This window comes from Macrotis lagotis, chromosome 3 (genome assembly GCF_037893015.1).
Source record: "Macrotis lagotis isolate mMagLag1 chromosome 3, bilby.v1.9.chrom.fasta, whole genome shotgun sequence".
Taxonomy (NCBI): Eukaryota; Metazoa; Chordata; class Mammalia; order Peramelemorphia; family Peramelidae; genus Macrotis; species Macrotis lagotis.
Genome location: NC_133660.1, coordinates 59927092 through 59934966, shown reverse-complemented (window position 1 = coordinate 59934966; position 7875 = coordinate 59927092).

The following is a 7875-nucleotide window of genomic DNA, read 5'->3' as shown; positions in this document are numbered from 1 at the left end:
AGATGCAGGAAAAACATGAAAATGAAGTCAGCAGCTTAAGTCACAGGGATCCAAAACTATGCTGAAGAAAATAACATGTTAAAAACAGAATAGGTCAAATGGATAAAACAGTCCAAAAAGTTACTGAGGAGAAGAATGCTTTAAAAAGCAGAGTTGGCCAGATAGAAAAAGGGATAAGAAATCTCTCTGAGGAAAACAAATCCTTCAGACAAAGAATAGAACTGAGGGAGGCTGCTGATTTTATGAGAAATCAGGACACAATACTTCAAAACCAAAAGAAAGAAAAATTAGAAGAAAATGTGAAATATCTCATTGAAAAACCACTGATATGGAAAACAGATTCAGGAAAGATAATCTAAAAATTATTGGAATACCTGAAAGTCATGATTAGAAAAAGAGCCTTGACATCATTTTCAAAGAATTACTACAGGAAAATTGCCCAGATATCCAAGAAGCAGAGGGAAAAATAGAAATTGATAGAATCCACTGATCTCCCCAAGAAAGAGATCCAAAAAACACAACCCCCAGGAATATTATAGCCAAGTCCCAGAAATCCCAAGTCAAAGAGAAAATATAACAAGCAGCCAGAAGGACACAATTCAAGTATCATGGAGCTGCAGTCAGGATCACATAGGACTTAGCAGCAACGACATTAAAAGCTCATAGGACTTGGAATATAATATTCCTTTAGGCAAAAGAGCTCAGAATGCAACCAAGAATCAACTACCCAGCAAAACTGAACGTCTTCTTCCAGGGGAAAAGATGGACTTTCAATGAACCAGGGGAATTTCAAATGTTCCTGTTGGAATGGCCAGAGCTGAACAGAAGGTTTGATCTTCAAATACAGGACTCTGGTGAAGCATAGAGAGTGGAGGAGAAGGGTAAAATATGACGGACTTAATGATGATGAACTACATGCATTCTTGCATAGAAAAATGATAGTGATAATACTCATCCGAACCTTCTCATTTAATAGAGCAGGTAAAAGGAATTTTTATAGATGAAGCACAGGAGACAGCTGAATTTGAAGATATAATGTGGTGTAAAAATGGAGTCAATAGATTAAAGGGAAATGGAATGGGAGAAAGAAAAAGGAGAGGTGGAATAGGCTAAGATATTTCATATAATAAGATTTTTTTTATTACAATGAGCTATTGCAATGATATGAAAGGGGGCAAGGCAAGGGGGAATGAAGGAATCTTTGCTCTCATTAAAGATGGCTAGGAGAGGAAACAGCATATATATATGTATATATATATATACATATATATATGTATATATATATATATATAGACAATGGAGTATAGACATCTGGAGTAAGAAGGAGAGAAGGGGGGCAGGGGGGAAGGGGGGGGATGTGAGTGATGGAGGAGGGGATGGACCATGGTGGGAGAGTGGTCAGATATAACACATTTTCTTTTTTACTTCTTGCAAGGGGCTGGGATTGGATGGCCTGTCTGGGACTATAGGGCCAGGTGGTTGTTGGGGCCTAAGGGGTGGTATGGGGGCTCAGGGGCCTCTTGGCCCCAGGGCTGGGGATCTGTCTGCTGTGCCACTCAGCTACCCTACAGCAGAGACAGAGTGAAAGGAAAGAGAAAATGTAGTATATGGTAGTGGAGAAGTACGAATGGAGAGGGGTTACGATCAGCAATGGCAACAGTCGAAAAATATGGAAGTAACTTTTGTGATGGACAGAAGATGTGATCCACCCATGACAGAGCTGGAGGTGTTGGAACACAGACTGAAGCACAATTTTTATTATTATAATTATTAGTTTTTTTAGGGGGGTTGCAGGGCAAATGGGGCTGGGTGGCTTACCTGGGGCTGTACAGCTGGGTGATTGTTTGATTGTTCGGGTATCTGAGACCAGATTTGGACCCTGGTGCTCCTGGCTCCAGGGCTGGTGCTCTGTTCACCCCCTACTACCACTATTATTTTTATTATTATTATTATTATTATTATTACTATTATTATTATTATTACAATTTTATTTTGTTTTGGGGTCTTTTTTTTTTTGTTTGTTTTTGCAGGGCAATGGGTTGGGGATGGCTTGCCCGGGTCACACAGCTGGGTGATTGTTGGGTGTCTGGGGCAGGATTTGGGCTCAGGTGCTCCTGGCTCCAGGGCTGGTGCTCCAACCACTGCACCATCTGGCACACATCTTCTTCTTCTTCTCCTTCTTCTTCTTCTTCTTTTCTTCTTCTTCTCTTCTTCTTCTTAATTTTTTCTCTCTACTTTATTGTTCATGCAAGTCTATTTTTTTGGGGGGGGAGGGGGTATTATGTTTACTCTTAAACAAGAATATTTTAGTAATGTATGAAAAATTATTTGTACAAAATAAGAATACATAAATTTAAAAAAAGAAATGATCCAATTCTGCTGACATCATAAGTCAGAATAGGTAAAGAATGTGGTGTATCTACTACCAATCCTATGATCTCAGTATATGGCTACTGGTTCATTATTAAAGGAAAATATCGCTAAATATTATTGAGTTTAAATATGTATGTATGTGTATACATAATGTAGTCCTTTGAAAACCTTAAAATATAACAGAGATGGTAATCATTGCTGTAATTATTGTTTATATTTTCTGAAGTTTTTAAGATTATCTTTTCAAAGCTTATCATTCTAAAATATTGGAAAATTCCATTAAAATTAATCTAAATGTCATGTATCAGGTGCCATATGTACCAGTATGTAATCAACATATATTAATTAATGTTTTAAGAAATGGTAACAGACAGTGAATTAGGAAGGAGGAGACATGTCTATTTCTTCAGCAGATTTATCTTAAACAATTTTTTTTCTTGACACTTTCTATGAAAGTAAAAAACAGGGAGGAAGAAACTCCTGTGTTCACCTAAATACACTCTATCTCATTTTATCTCTTCATTTAAAATGATGAAAAAATTTGGAAGCAGCAAATTAATATCAGAAGCATTTGCAGATACCAGCCAATTCTCAGCATTCTCCTGGGTAGCTCTGAATATCTAAAGGAGAATTTCAAAACTCTTAAGAAAATTTCTAAACGAAATTCATCTAAATTCACTTTAATTGAGAAAATATAAAGCATATGCTAAGTAGTACTTTCTCAGGGTGTGGAAAAAGAAAGTAGCTATGCAAAGCCTAGAGAGGGTGTTAAAAACTCCAGGAAGTTGAAAAGCTAAGTATCTTTTTAAAAATAAGAAAAATTTTAGTGTTATTGTAAAAAATGCTTCCATCATAAAATACTTGGGAACTCAATCATCAAAATAGTATTATAGTCTGTATTATGAAACATTTTATTAGGAAACCATATTACTTTAACCAAGGGAATACCACAAGTTCATTAGATAATAAATTCATTGCACGTCACTTTTAAACCTTTAAAAGGATATTTTTCAAAGGAAGAATCCAAATTTGTTCAGTTCTTTCCCCCCTGTTTTTACAATAAGTCCTGGCTAACTCTGAGAATCTCCTTGTCTATTGTCTCCCCTTTGAAAAAAAATCAGTACCTAAGTTTTTTTCTAATATTCACACTCTATACTACTTTTCCAGACCCAACTCCAAAATGTCAACCATCCTCCCCCCTGACAAAGGACTGCACTGTCCTCTCATAATTCAAATTTGAGAGCTACTCCAACTTTTATTTTTTCAAGAATACATCAATTTTTTTTGTTATATGAATTTGTTAAATATCAAATTTGAATATTTACACATAAAGAATAGAAAAAGATGATTCTTCATGAAACAGCACATTTTTATTTCATATATATATATATATATCTTGTACTTTTAAAAGTAGAAAATAAATTCAACATGCTAATTTCAAAGCTATTCAACTTATCTTTTCCTTCTCTGAATTTCCTCGTATTCTCTTCTGGGAATTATGCTTTGGCCATTACAAAAGGGCCAAAAAACTTCTTTTCTTTTTGACAACACTATATCATTCCACATATCTTCTCTTTTATACTTCCTTTTCTAAATTAAAAATAAAATTCCTTCTTTGAAACAAATAAGAACGGTCAAGTAAAACAAATTCGTACATTGGCAATGTCTAAAATGGCATATCTCATTCCATACTTCCAGTCCATCACCTATTTAGAGGTGGGAATCATACTTCATTATCAGTCTGCTACAGTATGTTGTTGTTGTTGTTTTGCAGGGCAATGGGGTTAAGTGACTTGCCCAAGGTTATACAGCTAGGTAATTATTAAGTGTTTGAGGGCTGGATTTGAACTCAGGTCCTCCTGACTCCAGGGCCGGTACTCTATCCATTACACCACCTAGCTTCCCCATAGTCTACTACAGTTATGGTTGCATAGTCATAGTTCTTAAGTCTTTCAAACTGACCCCTCATTTTACAGATGAAGAAAATGAGATTTGAAGAGATGGAGTGAATTTAAGTGATACGCCAAAGGTCCTATCATTAGTGTTCCTAAGAGTTTAATTTCAAAATGGGCTCTTTTTTTTTGAAGTAGCCAAGAACTAACAAGGAGATGGGAACTAATTTTTTTTTTGCTTCTTTACATATGCACATGTTTAGCACTGTTCATAGCTAATAATAGTGGGTGCTTAATAAATACTTATTGATTGATAAAAGAAATGATGAAACAGATGGTTTCATAGAAATCTGGGAAGACCTGTATGAACTGAAGCAAGGGAAGTGAATCATAACCAAGAGATTTATATTTTTTGATATAAGTTATATGATAACTACATAAGAAAAAAATGTTTTGAAAGACAAGAACTCTGAGCAATACAAATGATCAATTTTGATTCCAAAAGATCAATGATGAAGAATGCTATTCACTTCTTGACAAAGAAGTGATGGAGACACAGGAATAAGTCATATACTTTTAAATTTGGCTAATATAAAAACAATGCTTTGCTTTTAACATATTTTTACAAGGATTTTTTTTTTCTATTGTATGGGAATGGAAATGGAAGAAAAAAATAAATGCTTGATAATTGGGGAAAAAAACCAAAACAAATAAAATGCTTATGCCTTGTTGGCAAATGAATGTCCTTTCAGGTACAAGTTAGATAAAACTGGTATTGCCCACTATCTCTTACATATCACTCCTTATGACATGTGGAAATGATGTTAACTGATGGGAAAGATACCTTGTCATTTTTCTTAATGGTCAAATGACAACTTTTTCTTCATTTTCATAATTTTCCAGATGAATCATGAATACAATTTCCCTAAGTGTGAAGTAGCTTACTTAAGTTTGTTTTTCACTTTAAAGGATCCTAATACATACAAAGTAGAAGCAGAGTCAAAAAATGAAAGTCACTCTTCTCCAACCTTCCCATCTCTGTTGATATGTCCATCACATAACCACATGCCATATTTAATCCATACATCACAACAGCTCACAATATTCCCAACTATTCAAGCTTCAGTAGTGCTCAGTATTCTGAGAGTTCTGTGACCCACAGAAAAATGGAAAGATGCCAGGAAACAAGATCTTTCCTGCAGTTGGAGCCTGCATTTCTATGTTGAAAGATTAATCAGGGCTTACTTTGATAGGATTAGTCCCAAGTGAGAAACTCTAGTTGGGATCTCATTAACAAAGTGCCTATCCTTCACCTTGCTGAAACTTAGGTAATTTTGTTAAAAGTGAAAGAACACTTCTTATACTAATTTTAAAGGCAGAATGTTGAAGAGGAGTAATAATATTTTTTAAAACAACCCATTCTGAACAAATAATTATGATAATATACAGACATGTAAATTGGCTAAAAATGCCAGGTGATTCTTCATCCTTGTATGTTGGCTAAGCATCTATATCAGAATTTAGTTCTTGTACTAACTCTATAACTGTTATGATAACATAACTCTATGATACTGTTAATAAAATGTTCAAATTACCCATGAAGAATAATATTTTTTTATTCCATGTGACAAAATACTTGATCACAACAAATTCTCCTTAAAAGGTTTTAAAAGAATAGTAGCCATAATAAGTACCATCACAGAGTTTAGTTATAAGAAAAAACTAGTATAAGGACAAGAAGAAACAAAATTTAGGAACAAATGATAAACTGAATAAAATATATGGGAATCATGATATAATGGAAAGAGCATTTAGGATTTTGATATATGATTCTATCCAGACATAATAAAAGATTATCTTCATGAAACTTCAGTTAAAAACAAAGTTTTTCCACTCAGTTTGCTACCAATTAAAAAAGTAAGATATTTTAACTATTAAGTTTTTGAAAAAAAAATTTGAAAAGAAGATTGAACAGTTTTCACATGGAGAAGGCATATTTCCACATGGAGAAGGGATATTTTCACACTGGCATAAAAATGAAATAAACAGAACTATTTGATATCAGATGATATTTTATAGGCTTTCTCCTTTACAGCACACACTATTCACTTCTATATTAGTTGTTGTTGTTGGGTTTTTTGTTTTTTGTTTTTTTTAGTTTTTGCAAGGCAATGGGGTTAAGTGGCTTGCCCAAGGCCACACAGCTAGGCAATTATTAAGTGTCTGAAGCCGAATTTGAACTCAGGTACTCCTGAATCCAGGGCCGGTGCTCTATCTACTGCACCACCTAGCTGCCCCTATATTAGTTTTAATAAAGAGAAATAATAGCCATTTAACTCCATTGCCTTGCAAACTTCCCCCTCCAAAAAAAAATATATCTGAGCTATTACTAGTGGAATGTGTGCTCATAAAATATTCTGAATGAATAATAAAATAATATAAGGGTAGCAATTCCTGTGGAGAAAGGGTCTACTTTCTTTCCATTACACAGCAACCACTAGGGTTGGCAATCCAAAGAGCACTGAGAATGGCGAGACCCCTCCTAGACTCCACTAATCAAGATCAGACCCAGAAAGCAACCCTTGAAGAGATGCAATTTGCTGACTGTTTCTACCAGTAATCAGTAATCCTAGATAATGATCAGTCATCCCAGATAATGAAGTTCTGTTCATCAAAGTCCTTGTATTTTCCACCCTTTGCTTCTCTAGTGCTTAGTCTAGTAACTGGCATATATTGGTTACTTCATAAATGTTTATCGATTGATTGAAATAGTTCAACATCAAAAACAGATGAGTTGCTTTATCAGCTGAAATGATGTTAGATGTCTGCATTACCATCTGCTCTGCTACCACACCAAATGGTACCTCTCCACCTGACTAGCAGCTGAAACCTCTTATATATGTTGTCTTTCTTCCCTAATAGAGTTCACCTGGAGAGCAAGGACACTCTATGATTTTCTATTTGAATCTCCTCAGTGTAGTTCTTTGCATAAAGTAAATACTTAACAAATACATTCATTCATGCATACCACAAATGACATTATAATTACATACACATAACTGTGTAAGTCTGTGGTTTGTTTCATATGGAGGTTCCCTTCTCATATTGTACATATTTTCCTATAAATTCTCCACTGAGGGTCTACTCCACCTGGTGGACTTTTTTTGGTTCTTTTGATATCTTTTAATAAATATTGCTCTTTTAACAATTTAATAAAATGAATATTTTAATGTCTCTTTATTTTAATGGGGCTCAGCTGCACCATTACGCTAGTCATTTATTGTCTCTGTTGCTACAAGATTTCTTCTACCTCTTTGCCTAGTTATGTGTGCTTAGTAACATATTTATGCTACTTCTCACAAACAAGTCACTGGTAACAATTCTCTGATTTCAGAATTCATTTTTCTACTGCCCTTTGGGTTATTTGTAATTTGAATTCTTCTGAGATCATAGTAATCTGTGATTCACAGTTAAAGAAACCCAAAAGGATACTGATATCAAAGCAATGATTTTTTGAAGCAATAATAAGTTTGGAATCAATGAAGGCACTGTGTATTTTCCTGTATTTTCTTGTCCCAATCTGAACTCATTTGCTGGGCTGAGCTAAGTC